At 48.8% G+C, this 14,332-nt stretch overlaps 1 protein-coding gene and 1 non-coding gene across 2 annotated transcripts in view; both read right to left on the reverse strand.

Moving 5' to 3' along the window:
- IGHMBP2 (immunoglobulin mu DNA binding protein 2) overlaps nt 1–14,332 on the reverse strand; it is a 556,281-nt gene that overhangs the window by 472,045 nt on the left and 69,904 nt on the right. The window lies entirely within an intron of this gene.
- LOC126936638 (U6 spliceosomal RNA) lies at nt 13,940–14,046 on the reverse strand. The gene has a single exon (XR_007719470.1). It is a non-coding gene; the product is annotated as a U6 spliceosomal RNA (small nuclear RNA).

The raw sequence follows: 14,332 nt of genomic DNA on the forward strand, positions 1-14,332 counted from the left end.
TGTACTTGACGGATCCGGAACCTCTAGGACCCCGGAGCCTGAGAAACAAATCAGAAACCGGGAGAGACCTGTCTGGGTCCCCCTACGCCGTAGCAACAGCAGGGCCTCCGCTTGACGGACGTATCGGACCACCAATCCGAATGGCCAGTGCTTTTAAAACTAAATTGAGCCAAACCAATCATGGCCATGAAGCCGGAGCCTCAAGGGAGCCAATGGGGTGGCGAGCTGGCCGGGCGGGGCGGGGGCGGCAGGGGACACCGGTGATGACGTGAGCCATAATAAGTGCCGGCTGCAGCAGTTGGGCTGAGCTAGGAATTCAGCATAAGTGGTGCAGTGTTTATTTGGTGTGTGAGAGGTAGTGGGATCGATGCCCGCCTTCCCCACAGCACAATTTTTATCAGAGGGATCTCCTATTGCGGCTTCTTTACCCGAAAGAGGTGGCTGTCCTCGAAGCGAGGTCAAAGTGAGGGATCGCGGAATATTCCTACCTATAACCCACCGCTAAGAGATAAGTCCCCTCGTCGTGGGGGAAGGATTTAGACGAGAAATTTTGGGATTTGGTTTTGTTTGAGACGGAGTTTTCCTGTTGTCGCCCAGGCTGGAGTGCAGTGGCGTGACCTCAGCTCACTGCAACCTCCGCTTCCCAGGTTCAAGCAATTCTCCTGTCTCAGCCTCCCGTGTAGCTGGGACTACAAGCGCACGCCACCATGCCCGGCTAATTTTTGTATTTTTAATAGACACGGGTGTTTCACCATGTTGGCCAGGCTGGTCTCAAATCCTGACCTCAGGTGATCCGCCCACCTCAGCCTCCCAAAGTGCAGGGATTATAGGCCTGAGCCACCGCACCCGGCCTGGGGTCTTTTTTGAGACAAGGTCTTGCTCTGTTGTCCAGGCTGGAGTGCAGTGGGATGATCATGACTGGCTACAGCCTCCACCTCCTGGGTTCAAGCGGTCCTCCCACCTCAGCCTCCCGAGTAGCTGGGACCACAGGCACGCACCACTGGGCCCTGCTGATTTAATTTTTTGTAGAGACAGGGTTTTCCTGTGCACATGAGCTTCTAAATGCTCCCCCAGGCTCCCCGTTCCCCGCTGTCTCTGTGCCTCCCAGGGAGGACCGAGGTCCCAGACATCAGGACCCCCGCCCCAAGAGCCAGCCCGGGACACCCAGACAGCTCACGGTTAGACGCCATGCTAATAACCTGCCTTATTCCAAAACGGATTTGAGGCGCCTCTCAGAGTCCCCTGAAAATCCACATGATGTCCAGGCGTGGTGGCTCACACCTACAATCCCAACACTTTGGGAGGCTGAGGCGGGCGGATCACCTGAAGTCAGGAGTTTGAGACCAGCCTGGCCAACATGGTGAAACCCCCGTGTCTACTAAAGATAAAAAAATTAGCCGGGCATGGTGGCAGGCGCCTGTAATCCCAGCTACTCAGGAGGCAGAGGCAGGAGAATCACTTGAACCCAGAAGGCAGAGGCTTGCACTCCAGCCTGAGCAGCAAGAGCGAAACTCCATCTCCAAAAAAAAAAAAAAAAAAACACAGAACAACTATTTACATCATGACATTTACATTGTATTAGGTGGTGTAAGTAATCCAAGGTATATAGGAGGTGGTCAGGTGCGATGGCTCACGCCTATAATTCCAGCATTTTGGAGGTCAAGGTGGGAGGATCAGTTGAGCCCAGGAGTTCAAGACCAACCTAGGCAACATGGTAAGACCACCCCCCAACTCTATGGGAAAAAAAATTAGCTGGGCATGGTGGCATGCACCTGTAGTCCCAGCTAGTTGGGAAGCTAAGGTGGGAGGATTGCTTGAGCCCAGGAGTCTGGGCTGCAGTGAGCCATGATTACGCCACTGCACTCCAGCCTGGACAACAGAGCGAGACCCTGTCTCATTAAAAAAAAAAGGGGGAAAAAAGGCCAGGCACAGTGGCTCACGCCTGTAATCTCAGCACTTTGGGAGGCTGAGGCGCGCGGATCACCTGATGTCAGGAGTTCAAGACCAGCCTGGCCAACAGTAGAGCCCCGTCTCTACTGAAAATACAAAATTAGCTGGGCGTGGTGGCATGCACCTGTAATCCCAGCTACTTGGGAGGCTGAGGCAGGAGAATCCCTTGAACCCAGGAGGCGGAGGTTGCAGTGAGCCGAGATCGCGAGATCGTGCCACTGCACTCCAGCCTGGGCAACAAAACTGAAACTCTTTCTCAAAAAAAAAAAAAAGTTGGAGGATGTGTTATGGAATGAGACCACCACTTCTCCTGCTGTCCCTCCCAGCCTCTCCCCCACCTCCCCTTTTCCCTAGTTTATAAAACAGGAGAAAAGGGAGAAAGCAAAAAGTTGGCAAGAAACAGAAGTAAGATAAATAGCCAGATGACCTTGGCGCCACCACCTGGACCTGGTGGCTAAAATAATAATATTAACCCCTCACCAAAACGACTTGTGTTATCTGTAAATTGCAGACGTTGTATGAGAAAGCACTGTAAAACTTTTTGTTCTGTTAGCTGATGTATGTAGCCCCCAGTCACGTTCCTCACGCTTACTTGATCTATCACGACCCTTTCACGTGGACCCCTTAGAGTTGAAAGCCCTTAAAAGGGCTAGGAATTTATTTTTCGGAGAGCTGGGCTCTTAAGACACGAGCTCCCAGCCGAATAAAAACCTCTTCCTTCTTTAATCAGGTGTCTGAGGAGTTTTGTCTGCAGCTCATCCTGCTACAGTGTCATATGCCATGTAACAATGTTTCTGTCAATGATGGACCACATGTAAGACAGTGGTCTCCTAAGATTATGACACTGTATTGTACTGGACCTTTTTTTTTTTTTTTTTTTTTGAGACAGAGTCTTGCTCTGTCGCCCAGGCTGGAGTACAATGGGGCTATCTCGGCTCACTGCAACCTCCACCTCCTGGGTTCAAGCAGTTCTCCCTGCCTCAGCCTCCCGAGTAGCTATAACTACAGGTGTACGCCACCATGTCTCACTAATTTTTGTATTTTAGTAGAAACGGGGTTTCATCATGTTGGCCAGGATGATCTTGAACTCCTGACCTCTGGTGATCCGCCCACCTTAGCCTCCCAAAGCGCTGGGATTACAGGCATGAGCCACTGCGTCCGGCTGTACTGGACCTTTTCTATGTTTAGATACACAAATATTTACCATTGTGTTTCAGCCGCTTCCAGTATTCAGCACAGTAACACGCTGTATGGAAGTGTAGCCTGGCAGCAGCAGGCTATCCCGTATAGCCCAGGTGTGTAGTGGGCTGGACCATCTGGGTCTGTGCTGAGTATACCTGTGATGTTTGCAAAGGACACAATTGCCTAACGATGCATTTCTCAGAACACAGCTCTGCCGTTAACTGTACTAAGCCATTTTATATAAGGGACTTGAGAATCCTTGGGGGTCCCAGAAGCAGTCTCCCACGGATAGAGAGGGACAACTGTACCTACAGGCTGCGTCTGCGCTGCCAAAGGTACCGTGCTTCTGGGGAGGCTGCAGACACAGTAGGCGTTTCTCACGTTGATCCTGCTGCTCAGAGAGGCGTGGAGGAACATAGTCAAGCCGGAAGCCAGCCCAGGAGGTGTGCTCTGTGCAGGTTAGACCCAGATGGTCCAGCCCACTACACACCTGGGCTATACGGGATAGCCTGCTGCTGCCAGGCTACACTTCCATACAGCGTGTTACTGTGCTGAATACTGGAAGCAGCTGAAACACAATGGTAAATATTTGTGTATCTAAACATAGATACACAGGCCGATCACCTGGGCAGGGCAGGGCAGGAGCAGGCATGCCAGTGAGAGAGGTGAGGCAGCAAGGCGGAAGGAGCACCCTGTGGCAGGCAGGGCGGGGCTGATCTCAGGTCTGGGGCAACAGCACGGGAAGCAGGTGCAGAAGGGATCATGGAGGCTTTGGAAGCCAGGCAGAGGAACCTCAGTTTATGCTCAGACCCTGGGAGCCAAGGAAAGCATCCAGACAGGAGAAGGGCTGGCCATACTCTAGAAAGGATGTCTGGAAGCAAGAGCAGAGAGCACCAGGGGTAGCACAGGGCCAGAGGGGCAGCTTGGAGCTGGACTAAGGAGCCCGGGAAAGGTTGCAGAGAGCCTTGGGACCGGCTGGTGCCTGAGAAGGAGGCTGGGCCATGGGCAGGAGGGGGCATCCAGGGCTGGGCTCCCGTCCGTCCTTCCCTGCTGGGGAGCCCGGGGAGGACCCAGCCCCGGCACTGACCCTTGCATCCCTTTACTCACTCATCATCGAAGGATTTGCCAGTATCTGCACCAGGCTCCTCCATCCCTGACTCTGAGGTGGGTCACAGGGCCATATGCATTATCATGAAATCATACAATACCTTGCCCAACGTAAATGGGCCCCTAAGGTCTCCAATTATGGTTTGCTTCTAACCTAACCAGGAGGTTGAGGTCAGGGAGGACTTCCTAGAGGAGGAGGTATCTGAGCTCAGCCTGTGTCCTGAGAGCCATGGGGAGCTACTGTGGAGGAATGACTTAGAAGCTTTGCATTCTACACAGATTGACCTCTCCACCCTAAAACTTCTACATTTCACAGATCACCACCTTCTATCTTTCCTCCTAATCCTTTTGTAGTTTAATGTTTCATATGTTTCATAATGTTTCATATTAACATTTAACTTTTCAATCCATCTAGACTTTTTTTAAACAACCCCATAAATATATACACCTGCTCTGTACCCACAAAAATTAAAAATAAATTATTAAAAAAACACATGTAACTGAATAGTTTCAAACATATTCAAAAGCAGAGAGAAGAGCAGGCTGCATGCTCATGCACCCATCACCTGGCTAGCATGCCTTAAATTTGGGGAACAGACTCAGCTGCCAAATTTTAATTTTTTTTTTTTTTTTTTTTTTTTTTTTTGATACAGAGTCTTGCTGTGTCACCCAGGCTGGAGTACATTGGCGCAGTCTCGGCTCACTGCAACCTCTGCCTCCCAGGTTCCAGCGACTCTCCTTCCTCTGCCTTCTGAGTAGCTGGGATTATAGGCACATACCACCACGCCCAGCTAATTTTGTGTTTTTAGTAGAGACGGGGTTTCACTATGTTGGCCAGGCTGGTCTTGAACTCCTGACCTCCAGTGATCTGCTTGCCTCGTTCTCCCAAAGTGCTAGGATTACAGGCATGAGCCACCGCACCTGGCCCCCAATTTTAATTCTGTCAAACAATGATTTTTTTTAAAAAAAGGTATTTTCTATGATCAATATTTCATAAAGGACATGCTAACATACACATACACTAACACAGGAATAACTAGCTCTGAATAAAGAAGACCTTAAATTGAAGAAGTTCAGGCCGGGCGCATGGCTCACGCCTGTAATTCCTGCACTTCGGGAGGCCGAGGCAGGTGGCTCACCTGAGGGCAGGAGTTTGAGACCAGCCTGGCCAACATAGAGAAGCCCCATCTCTACTAAAAACGCAAAAATTAGCTGGGCATGGTGGCGGGTGCCTGTAATCCCAGCTACTCGGGAGGCTGAGGCAGGAAAATCACTTGAACTCAGGGGCGGAGGTTGCAGTGAGCCGGGATTGCGCCACTGTACTCCAGCCTGGGTGGAAGAGTGGAACTCCGTCTAAAAAAAACCAAAAAACAAAGAAAAAAACCAAGAAGTTCAACTTGAAGGGGAAAATGCCATATTGTCTTTCCCTTTGTTATGTCACCAGGGCACAGTCCATCTCAGGCTGGCACTGATCCACAGGCTGGAGCGGGGCTGCCCCAGAAGAGGACATGCCAGGAAGGGCCCGGCTGGTGTTCAGGAGCCCGGGCCGGGTCCGGTCAAGAGGTGTTGAGGCTGGACAGGAGAGGCCGCTGGGGGCTCATGTGGGATATGAGCGGTCGGCCCATTTCAAGGTGGAAACTGAGCTCTTCTGCTTCTGTTCCTCTTCTTCAGTGCATTAAGATTCAATCCGGCTTGGGAAGCGGGTATTTCCCTTCCTACAAAGGATGGCTGGGAGCCTGAGTGTTGCGAGAAAGTGAAACCGCTGAGTTGCTAACAACTAGGGCTGCCGTCAAGCCTATGGGGAAAGAGAAAAGAGGACATTTGGAAGGAGAGAGATCAAGGTGGGGACTCTGGGAGAGGACCACAGGAAAGGGACCAGCAACGGGGTACCCCGGTGGCATCTGAGGGTGTGGCCCAACTAAGAGGTCTGGAGGCTGCCAGCCGAGTGGCCCAGGAGAGGGAACCTCACAGGGGCTGAGTGGGATCCAAGCCCTAGCCACCGTCCTGACCACCCACATTTCTCAGGAACAAGACCTTCTACAGTGGCCTCCCCGGCAGTGGAAAGAGCCAAACTGGCAACATGGACTTTCTTCAACTGCACTTGGATGCTGCCTCAGTGCCCCAGGGCAGGCAGGAAGCTCCCGCACCCATTCTGGAATGAGGGGTTGGAGGAGGGCTGAGCTGAGCAAACGCCCCTCTCTGCTCTGGTTGGTGGGGAGGGAGCCCGTTATACAAGAGACCCCCAGGGCTCAGTAAAGGGTGACAGAGACTTGGGGAGTAGTGGCTGTCACTGCAGAGGTGAGAGGGTTTGGAGAGAAGGTACGTGCCTTTTTGGCCTCATTGACTAGCACCTGGTAGCCAGTTAGTAACCCTTATTGGATAAAGAAATGATTAAACGGATACAAAAAAAATGTTGACTTTGCTTTACCCAAACCTCAGTTCCCTCAATTACATTCTGGGGACACCACCTACCTGGCTGGACTGTTGTGAAGTTTAAATAAGGCAGGTTAACTTCACCCCCTCCTTTAAGACACAGCTCAGACACTGCCTCCTCCGAGAAGCCCCCTCTGCCTACCCCTATGGTGCCTACGGTATCTTAGAACAATGCCTTCTTATGGCTTTGGGAACTCCCCTGTCCCTGGATTTGGAGCAAATGCAGGGGAGGAGCCACACCTGACTAATCTCTGCGTCTCCCAGCATGTAAGTGGCATAAGGGCAGGGCTGTGCCGGCTCCAGGCACTTACTGAAGGATGTACTTGGCAGGGAGTACGCAGCCAGCGGGTGAGCTCCTCACTCTCCCCAGCTGACTGCTGGGCAGGAAAGGCGGGTGCAGGAGACCCAGCCTCCCTGCACTGTTACCACCTCTGTCTGCACATCCAGCCGCGTTGATCAAGGGTTCAATTTTGGGGGTCCTGTTGGGAGGCCAGGAGACTCACTCCAGGCACTTCTTTCAGGGGGGTGTGTGTGTGTGTGTCTTGTTTTATTTTTATTTATTTATTTATTTATTTATTTATTTGTTTATTTATTTTGAGATTGACTCTGTCCCCCAGGCTGGAGTGTGGTGATGCGATCTGGGCTCCCTACAAGCTCCGCCTCCCGGGTTCACGCCATTCTCCTGCCTCAGCCTTACTGAGTAGCTGGATTACAGGTGCCTGCCACCACGCCTGGCTAATTTTGTTCTTTTTCAGTAGAGAAAGGGTTTCACCACGTTGCCCAGGCTGGTCTTGAAGTCCTGGCCTCAAGCGATCCACCCGCCTCAGCCTCCCAAAGTGCTGGGATTACAGGCGTGAGCCACCGCGCCTGGCCTAGGGGTACATGAAACTTTTTTTTTTTTTTTTTGAGACAGATTATAACTCTGCCACCAGGCTGGAGTGCAGTGGTGTGATCTCGGCTCACTGCAATCTCTGCCTCCCAGGTTGAAGCTATTCTCCTGCCTCAGCCTCCTGAGTAGCTGGGATTACAGGTGTACGCCACCACACCCAGCTAATTTTTGTATTTTTAGTAGAGACGGGCTTTCACCACTTGGGACAGGATGGTCTCGATCTCCTGACCTCATGATCCACCCGCCTCGGCCTCCCAAAGTGCTGGGATTACAGACATGAGCCACCGCGCCCGGCCGAGATGTTTTGATACAGGAATATAATGTATAATAATCATATCAGGGTAAATGATGTAACCATCACATCAAGCATGTATCCTTTCTTTGTGTTACAAAAAAATCTAATTATACTTTTTTATTTGTTGATTAAATGTACGATAAATTATTGTTGACTCCAGTTACCCTGCTGTGCCACCAAATACTGATCTTCTTCATTCTATCTAACTATATTTCTGCACCCATTAACCATCCCTGCCCCACCTCACCCCCCACCCACTGCCCTTCTCAGCGTCTGGTAACCATCCTTCTACTCTCTATCTCCATGAGTTCATTCGGTTTAATTTTTAGCTCCCCAGCCAGGCGCGGTGGCTCACACCTGTAATCCCAGCACTTCGGGAGGCTGAGGCGGGTGGATCACAAGGTCAGGAATTCAAGACCAGCCTGGTCGACATGGTGAAACTCCATCTCTACTAAAAATACAAAAATTAGCTAGGCGTGGTGGTGCGTACCTGTAGTCCCAGCTACTTGGGAGGTTGAGGCAGGAGAATTGCTTGAAACTGGGAGGAAGAGGTTGCAGTGAGCCAAGATCACGCCACTGCACTCCAGTCTGGGCAACAGAGTAAGAGTCCATCTCAAAAAAAAAAAAAAAAAAAAAAAAAGTTTAACTCCCATAAATAAGTGGGAACATGTGAAGTTTATCTTTCTGTGCCTGGCTTGTTTCACTTAACATAATGACCTCCAGTTCCATCCATGTTGTTGCTTTGTTATAAATGACAGGATCTTGGTTGGGCGCAGTGGCTCATGCCTGTAATCCCAGCATTTTGAGGGGCTGAGGTAGACTGATCATGAGGTCAAGAGATCAAGACCATCCTGGCCAACATGGTGAAACCCTGTCTCTACTGAATTTTGTACCAAAAATACAAAAATTAGCTGGGTGTGGTGGCGGGCGCCTGTAATCCCAGCTACTCAGGAGGCTGAGGCAGGAGAATCACTGGAACCCAGGAGGCAGAGCTTGCAGTGAGCCGAGATCGTGCCGATGCACTCCAGCCTGGCGACAGAGCAAGACTCTGTCTCAAAAACAAGCAAACAAAAAAACAAAACAAATGACAGGATCTCATTCTTTTTCTTTCTTTCTTTCTTTTTTTTTTTCTTTGAGATGGAGTCTTGCTCTGTGGCCCAGGCTAGAGTGCAGTGCACCGTCTCGGCTCACTGTAATTCCATCTCCCAGGTTCAAGCAATTCTTCTGTCTCAGCCTCCTGAGTAACTGGGATTACAGGTGTGTGTCACCACGCCCAGTTAATTTTTGTATGTTAGTAGCGACAGAGTTTCACCATGTCAGCCAAGCTGGTCTCAAACTCCTGACCTCAGGTGATCTGCCTGCCTCGGCCTCCCAAAGTGCTGGGATTGCAGGCGTGAGCCACCGCGCCCAGCCCTTCCTTTACAATTTGGATGCCCTCTAATTCTTTCTCTTGTCTGATTGCTCTAGCTAGGACTTCCAGTACTATGTTGAACAGCAGTGGTGAAAGTGGGCATCCTTGCCGTGTTCCAGATCTCAGAGGAAAGGATTTTGGTTTTTCCCCATTTGGTATCATATTAGCTGTAGGTCTGCCATATATGGCCTTTACTGTGTTGAGGTATGTTCCTTCTATACCCAGATTTGGAGGGCTTTTATCATGAAGGGATGCTGAATTTTTTTTTTTTTTTTTTTTTTTTTTGAGACGGAGTCTCGCTGTGTCTCCCAGGCTGGAGTGCAGTGGCGTGATCTCAGCTCACTGCAAGCTCCGCCTCCCGGGTTCACGCCATTCTCCCGCCTCAGCCTCCCAAGTAGCTGAGACTACAGGCGCCCGCCACCACGCCCGGCTAGTTTTTTGTATTTTTAGTAGAGACGGGGTTTCACCATGTTAGCCAGGATAGCTGAATTTTATCAAATGCTTTTTCAGCATCAGTTGAGGTTATTCTATGGTTTTGTCCTTCATTCTGTTGATATGATGGGTCATATTGACTGATTCGTGTATGTTGAACCATCCTTGTATCCTTGGGATAAATCCCACTTGGTCGTGATGAATAATCTTTTGAATGTGTTGTTTAATTCAGTTTGCTAGCATTTTGTTGAGAATTTTTGCATCAGTGTTCATAAAAGATACTGGCCTGTAATTGTTTTAGTATGTCTTTGTCTGGTTTGGGTATCAGGATAATACTGGCCTCGTAGAATGTGTTTGGAAGGATTCCCTCCTCCTCTATTTTTCAGAATAGTTTGAATAGGATTGGTATTAGTTCTTCTTTAAATGTTTGGTAAAATTCAGCAGTGAAGTCATTGGGTTCCTGGGCTTCTTTGTTGGGAACATTTTATTACAGCTTTCATCGCATGACTTGTTATTGGTCTGTTGAGGTTTTTGTTATTTTAATTTTTTTGAGATGGAGTCTTGCTCTGTCACCCAGGCTGGAGTGCAGTGGCGTGACCTCGGCTCACTGCAACCTCTGCCTCCCAGGTTCAAGTGATTCTCCTGCCTCAGCCTCCCGAGTAGCTGGCATTAGAGGCACCTGCCACCATGCACGGCTAATTTTTATATATTTTTTAGTAGAGACTGGTGTTTCACCATGTTGGCCAGGCTGGTCTTGAACTCCTGATCTCAGGTGATCTGCCCGCCTCGGCCTCCCAAAGTGCTGGGATTACAGGTGTGAGCCACTGCACACGGCCTGTTCAGGTTTTTGGATTTCTTCATGGTTCAGTCTTGATAGATTTTATGTGTGTAGAAATTGACGCAGTTCTAGGCTTTCCAGTTTATTAGCATATAGTTGCACATAGTTGCCTCTAATGATCCTTTGAGTTTCTGTAGGATCAGTGGTAATGTCTCCTTTTTAATCTCCGATTTTATTGATTTGGGTCTTCTCTCTTTTTTTCTTAGTCTGGCTAAAGGTTTGTTGATTTTGTTTCTCTTTTCGAAAAAACAACTTTTTGTTTCATTGATTTTTGTATTGTTTCCTTCATTTCCATTTCATTTATTTCTGCTCTGGTCTTTGTTTTTTTGAGACAGAATCTCAGTCCAGTTACCCAGCTAGAGTGCAGGGTGCAATCACGAGTCACTGCAGCCTCCACTTCCTGAGCTCAGGTGATTCTCCCACCTCAGCCTCCCAAGTAGCTGGGGTACAGGCACACATCACCACATCCAGCCATTGTTTTTTCCATATTTTTAGGAGAGATGGGGTTTTGCCATGTTGGCCAGACTGATCTCAAACTCCTGAGCACCTAGGAGTTGAGCCACCATGCCCATGAACCTGGCCTGCTCTGATCTTTATTATTTGTTTTCTCCTACTAATTTTGTGTTTGTTTTTCTCTTCTTTTTTCTTTTTTTTTTTTTTTTTGTGACAGGGTCTCGCTCTGTCGCCCAGGTTGGAGTACAGTGGCACCATCTTGGCTCACTGCAATCTCCGCTTCCAGGATTCAAGCAGTTCTCCTGCCTCAGCCTCCTGAGTAGTTGGGACGACAGGTGTGAGCCACCACGCCCAGCTAAGTTTTGTATTTATTTTTAGTAGAGATGGGTTTTCGTCGTGTTGGTCAAGCTGGTCTGAAACTCCTGGACTCAAGTGATCCGCCAGTCAGGCCTCGCAAAGGGCTGGGATTACAGGCGTGAGCCACCGTGCCCGGCCTGCTCTTGATTTTCTAGTTCTTAACGTGCATCATAGCCAGGAATGGTGGCTCACACCTGTAATCCCAGCCCTTTGGGAGGCCAAGGTGGGATTGCTCGAGCCGAGGAGTGTGGGACCAGCGTGAACAGCATGGTGGGACCCTGTCTCTACAAAAAGTACCAGAATTAGCTGGATGTGGTGATTGTGTACCTATAGTCCCATTTACTTGGGTGGCTGAGGTAGGAGGATCACTGGAGCCTGGGAGGTCAAGGCTGCAAAGAACTATGATTGTGCCACTGCACTCCAGCCTGGGCAACAGAGCAAGACCTTGTCTCCAAAAAAAAAAAAAAAAAGTGTCAGGTGGTTTATTTGAAGTTTTTCTACTTTTTTGATGTAGGCGCTTATAGCTATACACTTTCCTCTTAGTACTGCTTTCACCGTATCCCACAGGTTTTGACATGTTGTTTCCATTCTCATGTCTCAAAAGATTTTAAAATTGCCTCCCTGTTTCGTTGACTTGTTTTGTGGCCCAACATGCGGTCTGTGTTTGAGGACGGTTCGTGTGCTGCAGTAAGAATGTGTGATCTGCAGCTGCTGCGCGAAGTGTTCTGTCAATGTCCGTTGGGTCTGTAGTGTACATTAAGTCCTATGTTTCTTTGATTCTCTGTCTGGATGATTGATCTGTCCAATGCTGAAAACGGGGTGTTGAAATCTCCGGCTATTATTGTATTGGGATCTCTCTCTTTAGCTCTAGTAATATTTGCTTCCTATATCAGGAAGCTCCAGCATTGGGTGCATATGTATTTACAATTGTTATATTCCCTTGCTGAGTTGACCCCTTTATCTAAATTATATAATAACCTGCTTTGTCTCTTTTTATACTTTTTGTCTTGAAATTGATTAGTTTTCTCTAAGTTTTGCTACTCCTGCTTTTTGGGTTGTTTGCATGGAATATCCTTGTCAATTCCTTTTAGTCTATGTGGTTTTTGTTTGTTTGTTTGTTTCTGTTTTTGTATTTTTTTTGAGATGGAGTCTTGCTCTGTGTCCCAGGCTGGATGGAGTGCAGTGGTGTGATCTCGGCTCCCTGCAAGCTCCGCCTCCCCGGTTCACACCATTTTCATGCCTCAGCCTCCTGAGTAGCTGAGACTACAGGCACCCGCCACCACACATGGCTAATTTTTTGTATTTTTAGTAGAGACAGGGTTTCACCGTGTTAGCCAGGATGGTCTCGATCTCCTGACCTCATGATCCGCCCACCTCGGCCTCCCAAAGTGCTGGGATTACAGGCTTGAGCCACCGCGCCCGGCCTAGTCTATGTGTGTTTTTATAGGTAAAGTGTTTCTTGTATGCAGGAGATGGTTGGGTCTTGTTTTTTGATCCATTCATCCACTTTTTTTTTTAAATTTGATTTTTTAATGATACTTTTAGTTTTAGGGTACATGTGCACAACATGCAGGTTTGTTACATATGTATACATGTGCCATGTTGGTGTGCTGTACCCATTAACTCGTCATTTACATTAGGTATATCTCCTAATGCTATCCCTCCCCGCTCCCCCCACCCCACAACAGGCCTTGGTGTGTGATGTTCCCAACCCTGTGTCCATGTGTTCTCATTGTTCAATTCCCACCTATGAGTGAGAACATGCGGTGTTTGGTTTTCTGTCCTTGCGATAGTTTGCTCAGAATGATGGTTTCCAGCTTCATCCATGTCCCTACAAAGGACGTGAACTCATCCTTTTTTATGGCTGCATACATTCCAAGGTGTGTATGTGCCACATTTTCTTAATCCAGTCTGTCATTGATGGACATTTGGGTTGGTTCCAAGTTTTTGCTATTGTGAATAGTGCCACAATAAACATACGTGTGCATGTGTCTTTTTTTTTTTTTTTTTTTTTTTTGAGATGGAGTCTGGCTCTGTCGCCCAGGCTGGAGTGCAGTGGCCGGATCTCAGCTCACTGCAAGCTCCGCCTCCCGGGTTTACGCCAGTCTCCTGCCTCAGCCTCCCGAGTAGCTGGGACTACAGGCGCCCGCCACCTCACCCGGCTAGTTTTTTTGTATTTTTTAGTAGAGACGGGGTTTCACCATGTTCGCCAGGATGGTCTCGATCTCCTGACCTCGTGATCTGCCCGTCTCGGCCTCCCAAAGTGCTGGGATTACAGGCTTGAGCCACCGCGCCCGGCCGCATGTGTCTTTATAGCAGCATGATTTATAATCCTTTGGGTATATACGCAGTAATAGGATGGCTGGGTCAAATGGTATTTCTAGTTCTAGATCCTTGAGGAATCACCACACTGTTTTCCACAATGGTTGAACTAGTTTACACCAACAGTGTAAAAGTGTTCCTATTTCTCCACATCCTCTCCAGCACCTGTTGTTTCCTGACTTTTTAACGATCGCCATTCTAACTGGTGTGAGATGGTATCTCATTGTGGCTTTGATTTGCATTTCTCTGATGGCCAGTGGTGATGAGCATAAAAATATGGAATGCTTCACGAATTTGCATGTCATTCTTGCGCAGGGGCCATGCTAATCTTCTCTGTATCGTTCCAAGTTTAGTATATGTGCTGCCAAAGCGAGCACAACTTTTTGTTCTGGAAACAGGATCTCACTCTATTGCCCAGGTGGGAGTGCAGTGGCGCAATCTTGGCTCACAGCAACCTCCGCTTCTCAGCCTCGAGTGATTCTCCTGCCTCAGCCTCATAAATAGCTGGGATTACAGATACGTGCCACTACCACCTGGCCAGTTTTGGTATTTTTAGTAGAGATAGTGTTTCACCATGTTGGCCAGGCTGGTCTTAAATTCCTGACCTCAAATGATCCATCTGCCTCAGCCTCCCAAAGTATTGGGATTACAGGCATAAGCCAC

Source organism: Macaca thibetana, chromosome 14 (assembly GCF_024542745.1).
Source record: "Macaca thibetana thibetana isolate TM-01 chromosome 14, ASM2454274v1, whole genome shotgun sequence".
Lineage (NCBI taxonomy): Eukaryota > Metazoa > Chordata > Mammalia > Primates > Cercopithecidae > Macaca > Macaca thibetana.